Source organism: Ambystoma mexicanum, chromosome 4p (assembly GCF_040938575.1).
Source record: "Ambystoma mexicanum isolate Mex_15411 chromosome 4p, UKY_AmexF1_1, whole genome shotgun sequence".
NCBI lineage: Eukaryota > Metazoa > Chordata > Amphibia > Caudata > Ambystomatidae > Ambystoma > Ambystoma mexicanum.
In genome coordinates this window covers 53,024,383-53,041,609 of record NC_090927.1, presented here as the reverse complement: position 1 = coordinate 53,041,609, position 17,227 = coordinate 53,024,383, and the positions used below count along the sequence as shown (strand labels likewise).

At 48.9% G+C, this 17,227-nt stretch overlaps 1 long non-coding RNA gene across 1 annotated transcript in view; it reads left to right on the top strand.

Annotated features, from left to right (window-relative positions):
- LOC138452982 (uncharacterized) overlaps nucleotides 1–15,679 on the top strand; it is a 58,888-nt gene extending 43,209 nt beyond the window's left edge. The window contains exon 2 of the long non-coding RNA XR_011260345.1: nucleotides 15,216–15,679. This is a non-coding gene — a long non-coding RNA (uncharacterized lncRNA). The remainder of the gene's footprint in view (nucleotides 1–15,215) is intronic.
- The last annotated feature ends 1,548 nt before the right edge of the window (nucleotides 15,680–17,227 follow it).

Here is a 17,227-nt window from a genome sequence, read left to right as displayed (position 1 = left end):
GCAACAAAGGGTCCATTTCTCAAACATGGGAGTAACAAGCAGAAAGAACAGTAATAGTCAAAGTTGGTAGGAGTGAGTCCATAAGGAGGAAACTACCACTTAGTTCTGGAGGTGACAATGCCAAGGCAGTCCGGATTCCTTAGAAGAGTGAGGTGGAAGCCTTATTGTGGTTAAGGGGCATGGAGGATCCCAAACAGCGTTCCAGAAGCAGAAAGGGAGCAGACAGGGGCATTGGAAGTGGGACCTTCCTGAGAGGGCACTGCGTCTGTGGCCATACCCTCACAGTTTAGTACTTACCTGAAACCAAACAATGAGGTTGGATGCGGTCTGCTGACTCTGGATGCTGCTGCAGCAAGATTTATTGAGGTCTCTAAGGGAATCATGATAGAGGCAGCTGTTCACATAGATCCAGCCCTAATGCAAACTGCGGAGGCATTATTGCGTGAAGGGAGAGTGGTGTTGTGCTATAAAGATACTGAAGTGGCTGAGTTGGCTGAGTCACCATTGACGACGCTGGCAACTTTTGGGATTTACGGTCCCCCTTCCGTGAGGCCAAAGACAGCTTCTCTGCCGCCCAAGACTAATCAATTGGCGGTGACCGTGGAACCATTAACTGGTGGCCAGGCCTCAAAGAAGTCAAAGAACAGGAAAACTATCTGCAAGAATGTGGGTAGGGGCCCAAGAAAGTCCCTCAGAAACCTATCCCTCCCACGCCTCCCTTTCGGACCGCATGCACCACAGTCATATCAAGCTAAACTTCAGCAATGTCATTTGGCACCACATGTACTAGCATTGCCTACACCTGGAAATCAGCAACTTGGGCTGACACCGGTGAGGGACAAGGAGACTATTGACTTAACAGAGCAAGTCCAACATCATGGTATAGCGGATAGTGCCGAGGGGGACATTTTGACACCATCTATTCTCCCCAGTCTTGTGGGTGCTACTTCTGAAGGCCTGGGGGCCTCTCAGGAGTCAATAACAACAACCTGCAGCAAGTCGGCCCAGGTGACTACAGCTCCCGGGGTTGACTGGACTGAAACCACAACTGTAAAAGAGGTTACAATGGCCCTGGCTTCGACAGCCCAGCGGGAGGCGTCGAACATGCAATTACTTCTTTCTTGGGCCTTAAAGGATTGTATTCAACTGACATTGAAGTTGGCTGCTTTTTTGAAGCTCCTACCAAAGTGTCAACCTTGTCTAACATAAACTCTATTGACATAACGCAGGTCAAATTCTGGAATAATCTGAGATTAGACAAGGTAATTCTTCACTTTGCATTGAGGTTCATTGCTGATCAGGTTTTGGCAGCTGCTGCCCATCTGGAATCTTGGGGATTTTCTATAACACCTTATCCTAGCACCCACCAAACTCTAATTCCCCCCTCCACTTCGATCACTTGTGCTGTTGCCCCTGCCACCGAGCCCTCAAGAGCAGTTAAACCACGACCAATCATGTCAATCACCTGCACACGAGAAGGCTCAGCAGGACGACTTGTCATTAACCATCTAACGGGTCACAGGGCATCTCAAGATGGCACAGATTGGAATTGGGTGGTGGCCTGTTTGAATGCCCGTAATAACTAGCAATTAGAAGGAGAAACAGCCACTTCCTTCACACTTATTAAGTGTCTGTTGTAGAATTCGAGAGACTTCACCAATCTGCTATCACAAAAGGCCTCACCCATCCTGGAGACTGATCTCTTTTCTATACAGGAATCTGGCTTTTAGATTCCCCAACTGTAGACGGCTACCAATGTCTTCTGAACCCAGCATATACGGGCATTAAAGGAAGACCAGCCACTGGCTCTTAGATTCTGCCCCACACTCGATAGAGTCCAGAGAAAGTCCTCGAAGCAGAAATACAAACAATGGCTTTGCCTTCATAAATATAACGTTTTGCTGAAAGATGCTCAAGAGATGCTGCAGTTGATCTCCTCAAAAGATGTATCCCCCTTCTGGCGAGTGACCAACAATCTGGTGACACCATCATCTAACTCTCTGATTAATCCTATCGGAGAGCAAGATTGGATTGATCACTTCACAACCATTTACAAAGGTGAATCTGTGGGGGAAATCCATTGAAGGAACCTACTGTGGGCTCATGGCATCTGGTATTTTCAGAGGGTCAAATAAGTTCTCTTATTTTGTGCAGTAAGAAATCAGGCGCCCCGGGGTCAGACGGTCTGTCAAATGCTGTTCTAAAACTCGATCCCGAGCTATGGGCGCATATTCTGGGCTTAATCTTTAGCAAAATTACAACACCAGCAACCACGCCAAAAATGGGGACCCAGTACATTGTAGTACCAATCTTTAATAAGGGCCAACGTTGGTTGCTGTGTAACTACAGACCTATAGCACTAGTGGACATCCCGGCCACAATCTATGCGAGTATAGTGTTGAAAGAACTAACGGATTGTGCCCAGGGTGCTGGCAGATTGGATGTGCTACAGACAGGTAGTGTACTAGAATGAACGCAAACCTGTTTATCTTGGGCTTGTTAAAAAAAGAGGCGATGGCGAGGTCGAGGCCCGTCTACATGGCGTTTATCGACTTTGCCATGGCCTTCAACAGTATTGACCGAGCCTGCCTGTGGGCTAAACTCAAAAAATTGGGATGTCCTGTCCATTTACTGGAGATCTTGATGGGCCTCCATTCGGACACCTCTATTAGAGTGCGTCTAAATGCCCAAGGTAAGCTTTCATCACCTGTTATTACCAGGTGGCCTGAAGCAGGGCTGTGTTTTGGCCCCCTTACTCTTTAGCCTGTTCATTTCAGATCTTGCAGAAATCTTCAAACTCATTTGTGGTTTCTCACCAAATCTGGCCTCCACTTGCTTGGACTACGTGTTGTTATCTTGTCCTTTTTGACTACACCCCAATTGGTTTGCAGCACAAGCTTGATGCCCTGGCTAAAGTATCAACATAACACAATCAGAGATACTAACATTCAGACCAGGAAAGAAACAAAAATACAAGAGCTTTCAGTAGAATATTGGTGGCTCGCCTCCGGCTAAGGTTCCAAATTCTACCTACCTAGGATGTAGACTCCTCGAACTCCACATGAAAACGGAGCTGCAAAGTTACCAACGCTCCAAGGTGTTAAAGCTTGCAACTCAAGCCTGAGCTGTGAACCGGAGGTTTGGTCACTTGTGCAGGACCCCAGGTCTAGATTTCTACAGGGCGAAGGGTGTTCCATCGATAACCAATGGGATTGTGATGCCTTGGAGGGTTTGTTTTGGAGGAGAGTCCTACAGCTACCGAATGGTGTGCCGGTGGCTGTTATCCGGTATGAGTTGGGATTACCTTCGATAACATTTCATCTATATCGGAAGAACCTCTCATTGCTGAGAAATATTTACTGTGCCTAGGAGGGTCAGTTTGGTGGCTGTTAAAGCAACTGCTATACAGAAAATCCCGGGTTGCCCCCCAAAACTGGGAAACCAAATGTGAGTTGATTTGTAGTGAGTATGACATCTCGAAAGACACACTATGTCATAATCCAACACGTATGACAAGGAGACTGAAAGAGTGGGGCTCGGTTGACACAATAAGCAAAGTCAGACCCCATCATCAATGCAGTGACTTGCTGATAGATGCCAGGCCAGTCAGAACTTGCCCTGAATATCTGAGTAGGTCGCCCAGTCGAGCGGTCAATGGTGATGAGACTGAGAATGAACTTGATCCATACAAATGAAATTATGGGTGTTTGGAGCAAGGTTCCGAGACAGCTGAGAGTCTGTCGATTCTGCTCTTGCATGGAAGAGATGGAGACGCTTTGCCATATAGTACTACATTGTGGATCACTAGAAGTGAGGCGTAAAGTGTATTCTGGCCACTTAACTCAACCCTATGCCCAGTTTCACCCTGGTAGAGTATGGCAGTTGATTATGACTGCTGCCATTCATTTTTTAAAAGAAGTCCTGGGCACATGTGAAAGGTAACAGGCTGAAAATAATGTGCATTGGCTGTGTGTCACTTTTCGATGAGATACCAGATTGTATTATAATATGTTTATTTCTGTTATTTTTATTGCTTTTTATCTTATATGCATACTTAACGTGATGGGATATGGTGTTTTCTTGAAAAGTACTATATGTGAATTATTAGTCTGCCATCTGTCCCGGGAGGATAGCTCAGCGGCAACGTGCTCGCCTTGGAAACAAAACAACACGAAGCAACACAGGTTTGATCTTAGGGTCGGCGCCTAGAAACCTCTGGTATTAAGCCTGTTATAAATACACAACTAAGACATATTACTGTAAAAGCGCCTCAATGCCCCCGGGCTGTGGTAGAGTTTTAAAAAAACAGATCTGTATTTTAAATTAAATATTGTATGTATTTCTTTTATTCTGTTTGTTAAAGCTTACTTGTTAATCGAATATCATTAAAAAAAAACTTTAATAAATAGTGACACAGCTCGGGTTACTATAGATGTTTACCAGTAAAAAAGGCCCCTGGGGGTGGAATCCCCTTCAGGCCAAACCTTACTGCCAACTGCACATAGATGCACTCAGAAATGGCATTCCCAGAGCTGTTGAATTTGAATTTAATGGATGGTTTTTAGCATGGATCCTCCCAGTGTTTCCATCCTGATAATTTCAGCAATCTTGTGGGTACCAGCTATAAACATATGTACAGATGGACCCTGATAAAAAAACATTTTTGTTGAGGTCTGAGAGTCAGCTCATTGGGCCTCATTACATGTATCGCGGTCCGGAAAGAGCGGTGCCGGTAGCACCATACCAGCACCCTTTCCCAGACCGGTGTAGTCCGAGTCGCGATGCCGGTCTTACCGGCATAACGAGGGACCCGCCGTGCCTGGCCACACCATTGCTGGTTTCAGCATTGACACGCGGGAGCCGTGCCAGTGATACCATCATGGCATAAGTATGTCCACATTTAGAGGTGCATGAACACGCAACCACCGGCATGTACATACTGGTAATAACGGATACAATGATGCCGGAAACACTGGCATCGCGGACCATGGGTTATTATTATTATTATCATTATAATAATAATAATAATTATTATTATTATTAGGAGGATTCTGGTGTGTAGAAACCTGCCACAGATGCTCACAATCAGCACAGGTGGAGGAAATGGACTGTGGCACAGCACAAAAGGACCACACCCACACCCCTTCCAAATCCACAATGCTACCATTAGCACTAGCAGTACTGGAGCTGGAAGACATGCCTGCAGAGCTACTCATTGAGGAAGCAGCGGAGGCGCATGAGGAGACGGAGGGCCATGATGGCCCAGCAGATACCCAACGTGCGGCGGGTTGTACCTCGCAGGCAGCAACCAATCCCTCGCCTAAGGGCCACCCCATTCAATCTCACCCGCTCAGATCTACACCCTGCACCGGCTGGACAGGGACACCATCACCACTATAGTGGACCTGATACATGACGACCTGGTGAGTCTAATAAATATCCGGACAGCCACCCCCACCCCCTTGCTGAAGGTAGTGTCTGGGTTACACTTCCTTGCCACAGGCACTTATCAGCACACAGTGGGTCAACTGCATGATGGAATCTCCCAACCCTGTTTCTCCCGTGTGCTCTCCCAGGTGCCAAATGCACTCCTGTCCCATGTACGCGACCACATCATGTCTAATGTAATAGGTGCGGTCGACTGTACACATGTGGAGCTGGTTGTCCGGCATGCTGTAGAGGTAGTGTACCGCAACAGGAAGCTGTACCATTCCCTCAACGTACAGATGGTGTGCGATGCTCGCAAAATAATCACGCATTGCTGCGCAAGATTCCCTGGCTCTACACATGACTCCATGGTGCTGCGTAACTCCACGCTGCCCCGCTACATGGCATGACACGCTGGACATCGGACCTGACTGCTGGGTGAGTCTAACCACAGGGCCATGAGGAGTATTGAATGGGGGGGACAGTAAACAGCATAGGCAACCTGGCTGTTGGGTGAGTCTAACCACAGGGCCATGAGGAGTGTTGAATGGGGGGGGGGGAGTAAACAGCATAGGCACCCTGGCTGCTGGGTGAGTCTAACCACAGGGCCATGAGGAATGTTGAATTGGGACGGGGGGCAGTAAACAGCATAGGCAACCTGGCAGCTGGCTGAGTCTAACCACAGGGCCATGAGGAGTGTTGAATTGGGGCGGGGTCAGTAAACAGCATAGGCAACCTGGCTGCTGGGTGAGTCTAACCACAGGGACATGAGGAGTGTTGAATTGGGGGGACAGTAAACAGCATAGGCAACCTGGCTGTTGGGTGAGTCTAACCACAGGGCCATGAGGAGTGTTGAATTGGGGCAGGGGGCCGTAAACAGCATAGGCAACCTGGCTGTTGGGTGAGTCTAACCACAGGGCCATGAGGAGTGTTGAATTGGGGCAGGGGGCCATAAATAGCATAGGCAACCTGGCTGTTGGGTGAGTCTAACCACAGGGCCATGGGGAGTGTTGAATTGGGGCAGGGGGCCGTAAACAGCATAGGCAACCTGGCTGTTGGGTGAGTCTAACCACAGGGCCATGGGGAGTGTTGAATTGGGGCAGGGGGCCGTAAACAGCATAGGCAACCTGGCTGTTGGGTGAGTCTAACCACAGGGCCATGAGGATTTGTAACGCTCACCTGATTCCCACGGAGGCGCAGGTCTGGCTTCGAGTGCTGATGCTTCTTCAATGGTGAAGCGCAGGACTCTGTAGATGGACAGGAAGGGCCCTCTACTCTGGCTTCTCCGGCTCGCAGGAATATTCCCCTGTGCGTGAAAAGTGAGTATTACCTACTGACTGAGTTATGCTCAAGCCTCCCACTCTCTTCCAACCCTCCACGATACCCTTCCACGATTCCCCGTGAAGTCTCACCTTAGGATCAGGAAGGATGAGCTCTCCATCCTGCTTCTGATGCAGGGGCGCGTTGAAACCCAGTTACTTCACTGGATTGAGGATTGATGGGAGTTCAGGTAAGCTTGACTATTCAGGTAAGGCTCTGTAAAAGTTCTGTTGCAAGTTCAAAAGTTCAAGCTTAATAATAATGTTCATTGTCTTTTTGCAGCAAGCGCTAATGCTTATATCTTTTTTCCCCTTAGGGGCCGGGGTTCGGAATGCCGGAGATATGGCGCCGACCCGAAGTGAAACGTGCAGTTCCAGTTCCAGTAAATGGCAGGTTAGTTCTGGATGAGCGCTCGGGAACTGTCTTTGCATTCGCTCATTCAATGTCTTTGTCTTTTTTCCCCATAGGGGCCGGGGTCCGGAAAATGCCTGGAAGCGGCAAGACCCGAAATGAAATGGGAATGACCCAACAGGTAAGTCTTATTCCCTTCCTTCTCTCACCTCTTATTCTTGTCTTTTTCTCTAGGCTCTGGGAAGTGGCTGTGTATCCGGATGATCGCTGCTGAAGATGGAGGAACCCAGGAAAGGTGAGTGAAATGCAGCGCTGCAGCGATCGTAACGAAATGCTTTTAAAAATAATGTCTTCCCTTTCAGGATCGTCTGTGATGTCTCCGTGGAGCAGATTTAGCTGGTAAGGTCTCTTGTCTCCCTTTGCAGGTGACCCAGGATGCTGACAGGCGTGGCTGAAGTCCAGATGCAGGAGCTGACACGGTGAGCGTCCAGCCGCGAGGAGCAGAACAACACGAAGCGTGAGTTGCTGATCGGGTGTGGTTTAAATAGCTTTGGAAGAAGGTCCAAGTGTGTATCCTTCCTCCGATCAGGTATGTATCCTTCCCCGACCACACCCGGGTGGAAAGTAGTCCCACAGGTAAAGTAGTTCCATTCAGGCCTCAAGAGGGCCTGGATGTGGCAGCATGGTCTGCATCAGGTAAGTGCACATAAAAACACTTGAACACATGTCTAGCTTTATCAGCCTGGCGCCTAAGGCGCCAGGACAGAGGTCCAACATGAGCCTGGCGCCTAAGGCGCCAGGACTGCGTCCAAAGGGCCCCAGCTTGGGCCCGCTGGCACTCCCATGGGGGAAATGATGCCTGCCTCTGGGGTTGCTGGGTCGGACCTGGCTCCTTGGAGGTAGGCATCATGACAGTACCCCCCCCTCAAGGCCCCTCCCAAGGTTCTTCCCTCCGGGGGTTTGGGCTTGTTCGGAAATCTCCGGTGAAACCTTTGTACTAATCGAGGTGCGTGGACATGGTTACTAGGCTCCCACGATCTCTCCTGAGGTCCATATCCCTTCCAGTCAACAAGATAGAAGAGTTTCGACTTTACCACCTTGGAGTCTTAAATGTCTTTAACTTCGAATTCTAATTCCCCTTCAATTTGAACTGGATCTGGAGGCTTGGACAATCGGGTTCCTGGTTGTACTGGCTTCAAAAGTGATGCATGAAAAACTGGATGAATACGCATGTTGGACGGTAGATCCAGTTTAAAGGCCACTGGGTTGATTATAGCTTTGATAGGATAAGGTCCTATGAATCTGGGATTGAAGGTTCGCGGGCCCTTGAGGGGTAAATGTCTAGTTTCTAGCCATACCTGGTCTCCTACCTGGTAAGGAGGAGTTTTACTTCGGTGCAAATCAGCGTTTTCTTTATACTTTTTCTTGGCTTGCTGTAAATGAGTTGCAGCTTCTTTGAAGGCTCGGGTTATTGTGGAATGCAGATGATTTACTGCGGGCATTTCCAGGGTCAGAGGTGGATCTAGGTCAGAGGTCCGAGGATGGTGACCATACAAAGTATAAAAGGGGGTTTGTCCGGTTCCAGAATGCACTGAATTGTTGTATGCATATTCTGCGATCCAAAGGATGTCTTTCCAATTTAACTCGGATTGGTGTAACATGCACCGAAGATATTGCTCGAGAGTCTGATTGGTTCTCTCGGTTTGTCCGTCGGTCTGGGGGTGGTGGCTGGTGGATAACCGCACCTCTATTTGTGCTAGTTGGCAACACTTCTTCCAAAAATGTGAGATAAATTGACTTCCACGATCCGAGACTAATATGGAAGGGAAACCATGTATGCAAACTATATTCTCCAGGAATTCCTTGGCCAAGGTGGAAGCTGAAGGCAAACCCTTTAAAGGGATAAAGTGGGCCATTTTGGAGAATAGGTCCACAATTACAAGGATTGTGTTGTAACCAGCACAAGGAGGCAGATCTGTTATAAAGTCCATTGACAGGGTGTGCCATGGTGCCGGTGGAATATCCAAGGGTTGAAGTAGGCCGGATGGCCTTTTCTTTTGAGCCTTGTTTTGGGCGCAAATTCCACAAGACAGTACAAAAGACTTTATGTCTTTTCTCCAAGAAGACCACCAGAAGTGGCGTTTGATTTTTTTCCTCCGTTTTAGCGATACCAGGGTGTCCTTCCATTAAAGATTCATGATGATGGGCAATAACAAGTTCTTGCAATTTTTTACTTGGCAGAAACAACCGCTCCTGGAAGTAGGGTAAGTCATCCTTAACGGTGTAATGAGGACCCTTTTGACTCCATTCCAGTAAGGTTGAAGAGTCTAGAAGTTGTTTTACTTGCGTTTGGATATCCTCAATAGTTTGCAATGAAGTTAAGCCTAAGATTCTTTGCTCAGGTATGATGGGCACAGGTTCTAAGCTCGGATTAGGTTCTTCCATGCCAATCCGGGATAAGGCGTCCGCTTTTCAATTCTTGCAGCCAGGGCGATAGGTAATTACAAAATCAAATTCCGCAAAGAATAGAGCCCATCGGAGTTGTCGTGAAGATTGAGCTTTGGCCGTCTTTAAATACTGTAAGTTTCTGTGGTCCGTAATTACGGTGATGGTGTGTCTTGCCCCGAGAAGGTAGTGACGCCAAGCCTTGAAAGCAGATTTGATGGCCAGTAACTCTTTATCGGTAATTGCGTAGTTGATTTCAGGAGGAGAACATTTTCTGGACCAAAAGGCCACTGGGTGTAGTTGGTTAGTTTTTGGGTCTCTTTGCGACAGGACAGCTCCCATGGCCGAACTGGATGCGTCTGTTTCCACTATGTACGGGAGATCTGGGTGCGGGTGCTTCAATACAGGTGCAGAGGTGAATTTAGTTTTCAGGTCCTGGAAGGCTTGTTCGGCCTCAAGAGTCCATTCGAAGCGTTTGTTTTTCTTTAGGAGAGCGGTGATGGGTTGGACTGTTCGGGAAAATTCCGGGATGAATCTTCGATAGAAATTGGCAAAGCTCCAAGCTCGGTGAACTCCCTTCACCGAGCTTGGAGATGGCCATTTGAGGATGGCGTCCACCTTTCGCGAGTCCATTCCGACTCCTTGAGGTGTCAGGATGAATCCGAGAAACTCAACTTCTGTGGTATGAAAAACGCATTTTTCTAGTTTTGCAAATAGTCTGTGCTGGCGCAGTTTCTCAAGAACTGCCCTAACATGTTTTCTGTGATCAGATTCTGAAGAAGAGTACACCAGGATGTCGTCAATGTAAACAATGACACAGACATCGATAAGTTCCCGAAGAACATCATTCATAAAGTACTGAAAGGCGGCAGGTGCATTGCACAAACCGAAGGGCATCACCTGATATTCGAAGAGCCCAAATTTGGTGCGGAATGCAGTCTTCCATTCGTCGCCTTCTTTTATGCGCACCAGGTTATAAGCTCCTCGGAGATCTAACTTGGTGTACACACAAGCGTCTTTCACCTGGTCGATAAGCTCAGGGATCAAGGGCAGAGGATAACGATTCTTAATCGTTATTTGATTTAGGGCGCGATAGTCTATACACGTTCTAAGGTTGCCTTCTTTTTTCGGCACGAAGAACAGAGCTGAAGAGACAGGAGACTTGGACGGGCGAATAAAACCATTGGCTAGATACTGATCTAAATACTGACGCAAATGCAGGTTCTCAGGTTCTGTAAGAGCATAAATCCTACTACAAGGTAGTTGAGCATTGGGTACAAGATCGATTTGGCAATCATAAGACCGATGGGGAGGTAACGTGTTAGCCTGTTCTTTCTGAAAAACATCTTGGAATTCTTGGTATTCTGACGGTAGCTGTACAGGGGTGGAAGTTGCTGAGGCTAGACCCATAGCTGGATTTCTTGGATAACAAGTTGGTTCAGAATCAGAAAAACTTATCTTCTTTGCTCGCCAGTCAATTCTGGGATTATGTGTTTCTAACCAAGGAATTCCAAGAATTACTTGAAATTGTGGGGCCTTGATCACATCAAACACGATTGCTTCCCGATGTCCATCCTGACCCACCAGTGTCACTTCAACAGTGGAATGCGTTACAGGCCCTGAGGCTATTTCGGTTCCATCTACTGTAGTAATGACATCTTGGGTCACTTTCGGGCGGAGAGGAAGCTTAATCCTGGAAGCCAATTCACGGTCTATGTAATTTCCAATAGTTCCACTGTCGATGTATGCTTTTATAGCATGCAACTGCTGAGGCTGTTTTGGGTCCACGAGCACCATTGGCATGACAAAATGCGAGGTCAAAGAGTTAGTTTTCAAGCTCAGCAAGCGGACCCCTACGCTTGCCGGGCTGGGTCGTTTCCCGAATCAGGTGTCACTAATTCGTTATCAGTAGCTCCAACCACCTTCTTAAGTGGTTTAACTGGACAATTTCGAAGAAAGTGACCGGAAGTCCCGCAATACAGACAAAGTTGCATTTGCCACCTTCTCTCTCGTTCTTTCTGCGTTAATGGTCCTTTAACACCACCGATTTGCATAGGTTCAGATACGTCGGTACTCTTGGAGGTAGCGTGGGTTTTGATCGGTGCTCGGTTTTCATACTTGAACCGATCTGCTTTTCTATTTTGAAGTCTGTGATCAAGTTGAACCACCAAGTCAATGTAGTCTGCGCAGACCTGGGGTGGGTTTACTATCTGAGCTAGAACATCCTTAAGCTCTCCGCGCAGGCCTCGATGAAACAATGTGATTCTTTTGCTTTCTGGCCATCCAGTTTCCACAACCAGTCTGTTAAAGGTGGCTATGTAGGACAGAAGATCCTGATTACCTTGTCGTAAGGATAGCAGTTCGTTATCAAGGGCCTGTCCTTGAGAGTGTCGAACGAACAATCTTTCCATGCTGGCCTGGAAGCCCTGAAAATTCTGGAGAATGGGATCATCCTGATTTACCAATGGAATAGACCAATCGGCAGCACTGCCACTGAGGTAAGATAGTATAAAGGCTACCTTGGTCTGGTCGTTAGGGAAGGCTCCGGGTCTGCATAGAAAGTGTAAACGACATTGGTTCATAAAGACAGCATATTTCTTGGGATCCCCCGCAAAACGTTCAGGCGGGGCCAAAGGCATGTGTCCAGGTAGATTAATTTGTACCGGGTTACTCAAACCCATTGATGTGGAAATGTCTCCGGAATTAGGTAAAGGAGTGTGCCCTGCCTGGGCCTGTAATAACCTTTTGGCTAGGTCATCTGTTCTTTCCTTGGATAAGATCAGTTCTCTTTTGAGAGCGTTAGTCTCCTGGCGGGCTGAGTGCACCTCTGCCCGTAATTCCCCCAAAAGCTGGGCTAGCTGGTCAGTTTCGGAAGTCTCTATAGCGCCCGGGTTGGAAATTGTGGGTAGGCTTTGCGTTCTGTAACGCTCACCTGATTCCCACGGAGGCGCAGGTCTGGCTTCGAGTGCTGATGCTTCTTCAATGGTGAAGCGCAGGACTCTGTAGATGGACAGGAAGGGCCCTCTACTCTGGCTTCTCCGGCTCGCAGGAATATTCCCCTGTGCGTGGAAAGTGAGTATTACCTACTGACTGAGTTATGCCCAAGCCTCCCACTCTCTTCCAACCCTCCACGATACCCTTCCACGATTCCCCGTGAAGTCTCACCTTAGGATCAGGAAGGATGAGCTCTCCATCCTGCTTCTGATGCAGGGGCGCGTTGAAACCCAGTTACTTCACTGGATTGAGGATTGATGGGAGTTCAGGTAAGCTTGACTATTCAGGTAAGGCTCTGTAAAAGTTCTGTTGCAAGTTCAAAAGTCCAAGCTTAATAATAATGTTCATTGTATTTTTGCAGCAAGCGCTAATGCTTATGTCTTTTTTCCCCTTAGGGGCCGGGGTTCGGAATGCCGGAGATATGGCGCCGACCCGAAGTGAAACGTGCAGTTCCAGTAAATGACAGGTAAGTTCTGGATGAGCGCTCGGGAACTGTCTTTGCATTCGCTCATTCAATGTCTTTGTCTTTTTTCCCCATAGGGGCCGGGGTCCGGAAAATGCCTGGAAGCGGCAAGACCCGAAATGAAATGGGAATGACCCAACAGGTAAGTCTAATTCCCTTCCTTCTCTCGCCTCTTATTCTTGTCTTTTTCTCTAGGCTCTGGGAAGTGGCTGTGTATCCGGATGATCGCTGCTGAAGATGGAGGAACTCAGGAAAGGTGAGTGAAATGCAGCGCTGCAGCGATCGTAACAAAATGCTTTTAAAAATAATGTCTTCCCTTTCAGGATCGTCGGTGATGTCTCCGTGGAGCAGATTTAGCTGGTAAGGTCTCTTGTCTCCCTTTGCAGGTGACCCAGGATGCTGACAGGCGTGGCTGAAGTCCAGATGCAGGAGCTGACACGGTGAGCGTCCAGCTGCGAGGAGCAGAACAACGCGAAGCGTGAGTTGCTGATCGGGTGTGGTTTAAATAGCTTTGGAAGAAGTTCCAAGTGTGTATCCTTCCTCCGATCAGGTATGTATCCTTCCCCGACCACACCCGGGTGGAAAGTAGTCCCACAGGTAAAGTAGTTCCATTCAGGCCTCAAGAGGGCCTGGATGTGGCAGCATGGTCTGCATCAGGTAAGTGCACATAAAAACACTTGAACACATGTCTAGCTTTATGAGCCTGGCGCCTAAGGCGCCAGGACAGAGGTCCAACATGAACCTGGCGCCTAAGGCACCAGGACTGCGTCCAAAGGGCCCCAGCTTGGGCCCGCTGGCACTCCCATGGGGGAAATGATGCCTGCCTCTGGGGTTGCTGGGTCGGACCTGGCTCCTTGGAGGTAGGCATCATGACAGGATTGTTGAATTGGGGGGGGCAGTAAACAGCATAGGCAACCTGGCTGCTGGGTGAGTCTAACCACAGGGCCATGAGGTGTGTTGAATTGGGGGGCAGTAAACAGCATGGGCAACCTGGCTGTTAGGTGAGTCTAACCACAGGGCCACGGGGAGTGTTGAAACACCACAGCATGGCATGCATAAGGAGCGGATGTGCACACTGCATGCATGAATCCAGCATCACCCCTTCTGCAATATCCTGTAACCATTACCAAGCATCCATTGAAGTGCACAGAGGCTGAATAGGCCAACAAAAGGCTAAGGTAGATGAGGAATAACACCAAGCAACCTCATCATCCGCAACCTGCACAACATCAAACCTCACACAGAATGCCAAACACAGCATACTGAGTGCTTTGAACTTGCTGGTGTGTTGATGCAACTGAATGTGCAACACAGTAATAGCATGCCGAAGTGGAAGGCTTTCCCAGTCGTTTCTCCATGCACTTAATAGACACTGTGCACACATTAGTACATGCATTAGGATCTTTGCAAAACAGAAACCACATGTACCACAATGCACCACCCATTAGTGACAATGAATGACATCCAAAAGCACAGTAACGTTATTCACAAGTCATGATGGTCAGCCAGAGAGAAAACTATCTGCCACACTAAAATAATAGTGACTGCAGTCACATTCCACAGTTACACCGCTGGTCAGTACGCCTGTCATGTCTCCTTAACGGACACCTTCAAGTAGAATGTGGTAAGTCCAAAATAGTAAAATGCTACAATTCTTCACTACCTCCAATACATGATTGAGAGCTGCCGGCCCCAATGTAGCTTCATTCATCCATGCAAACACCCATCCAGACGTAATGTTGTTACATAACCCTCCTTTATCCGTCACACATACTACCAATGGATATGTGACCTTGTCATATGGGTAACGGTGTAGATAGATATGTACGTGACGTCCTGTAGATGTAGAATGCATACCGTGATGACCACTGTATAACAAATGTAAATGAGTCAAATGTGTAAAGTGCCACTGTATTGGCACAGCCCACGTTCATCGGTAACATTAATGAGATTTGAGTCCATTGTTGTCAGCTGTACTTGATTTGTGTGAGTGCAGGTTCACAGTGAATGGACCATGTGACAGCAACTGCTGCCCCTGCCCCGCACCCATGCATCTTCCCTAAGTTCACTAACGGGGTACATAGCCAATTACCTATGCCATGTACAGTTATAATTCCCTGTGCATAGTTGACTTATCAAATGAACACTGTTCAGCCTGTGCCTACATGGAATAACCACATAAATCACAAGTACCCTTTCTCTTGCTCCCATGCAGGTGATGCCGGGTTCCCCCTGATGGCATGGCTCATGTCCCCCACCCGACAACCCCACAACAGGCACGAAGAGGCCTACAAATGTGCACATGTATGCACTCGCTGCACCATCGAGCAGACGTTTGGCCTGTTGAAGGCTGCCTCAGCGGGTCAGGGGGAGCACTCATCTACGATCCCGAGAAGGTGGGCAAAATCGTGCTGGTATGTGCCATGCTGCACAACATGTGCATCTGGCACAACGTCCCCCTGGCCCCTGACATGGGCATGCTGCCACCAGAGGATGAGGATGAGGATGAAGAAGATGCAGGAAATGCACCACGCCACAATGGCATTGATGGACGTGCCACACGGCAAGAATTAATTCAACACTACTTTTGATGGACTGTTACAGACACGGCACTGGACATGGATACCACTGAGCACTGGACACTGTACATGATTAAATGCACTCACACTGAATAAGAAATGTCCAGTCATGTTTGTTTGAAAAACCAGGTGTATTGCAACAGAAATAACTAAGTTCAAATGTGAATGACATTGCCTACCAGTACAATCCCATTCTATTGACCGCACACCCACTCCCCAACTATCCCCACACCTCCTCCCCAACTATCAACACACCCCTTCCTCAACTATCACGACACCCACTCCCCAACTATCCCCACAACCTCTCCCCAACTTCTTCCTCCCCACATGCACAAGAACCTTGGCCTATTTACGCCCCCTTTTAGTTGGATGGGGGTGCCTTTCTGGCAGGCGATTGAGCCGCTGTGAACGACGCACAGGGCTACTTTGCATCAAACTCATCAGAGTTGTGCTAGAGGATGGGGCCAGTGGGGTGGTTATGTGGCGTTGTTCTGCAATTGAGTGGACCAACAGGTTGATTGACTCCACCAGTGAAGACATGGTACCATTGCCCTCCCTCACACGCCTCACCAGGTGGTACACACCCTCCGTGGCTTTGCCCAGCATTTGTGCGGTGTTCCGTGATGTGTCATGTATAGTCTGGCGCGTGAGTTGTGCCTCAGTGAGGTACTTCTACACCAATGTGTGCATTCCCTGCTGCCTTTCCTCCATCCTGGTGAGGCGCCCCTCAATGTCACGTATATGACGGAGTACCAGTTGTGGCATGAGTGGTGGGCTCCGAGGGTCTGAACACAGCATCATCCACATGGCAACCATCGCTGAGTGTGTTGTGCACCCTGGCCTCCAGAGCTGTGGGCTCCAGACAGTGGTGTTAGTGGTGCAGGTTCGTCTGGCTGGCTGGGGGCCGGGGAAACAGGTTCTCCCTGCTGGCATGGCTGCTTGGCAGCAGGTATCTCCTGCTGGGGGAACTGCTTGGCGGCGGGTGTCTCCTGCTGGTGGGGTTGCTTGGCAGCAGGTGTGTCCTGTGGGCGGTGCTGCTCGGCAGAAGGTGTCTCCTGCTGGCGGGGCTGCTTGGCAGCAGGTGTCTCTGGCTGGCAGGGCTGCTTGGCAGCAGGTGTCTCCGGCTGGCGCGGGTGCTTGGCAGCAGGTGCCTCCGGATGGTGGGGCTGCTTGGCAGAATGTGTCTCTGGCGGGTGGGGGGGCTGGACCAAAGGTGTAGTTGCACACTCCGGTCTGGTGGCAGATGTGCTTGCATCTTGGCTCGAGGTGGTGGTTTGCCTGCAGCGGGCCGTGCCATGGTGCCCCGGGAATTGGTTGCATCTTCCACGTCATTATCAGATGATGTGCCTGTGGGGGACAGTGAGGCAGGGCATCAGTGATGCGTGTCGATCCATCAGACAGACAGCAATGCTAGTACTTTCTGTATCAGGTGCATTGTCATGGACATGGTGGAGGGCATGGCTTGGTGCACACACGCATGTGTGGGGGATGCAGTCTGGGTGATGTGTGTCTGTGTGCATGCAGATCTTACTTGTGTGGCCAATACTGGGGAGATGTTGGGTCTGTCAGTGGTGATTATTTTCGGGTTGCCGGCATGTGCATTGTGCATGTGTGCTACAAGGTTTTTGGTGGGTGGAATAGCAGCAGG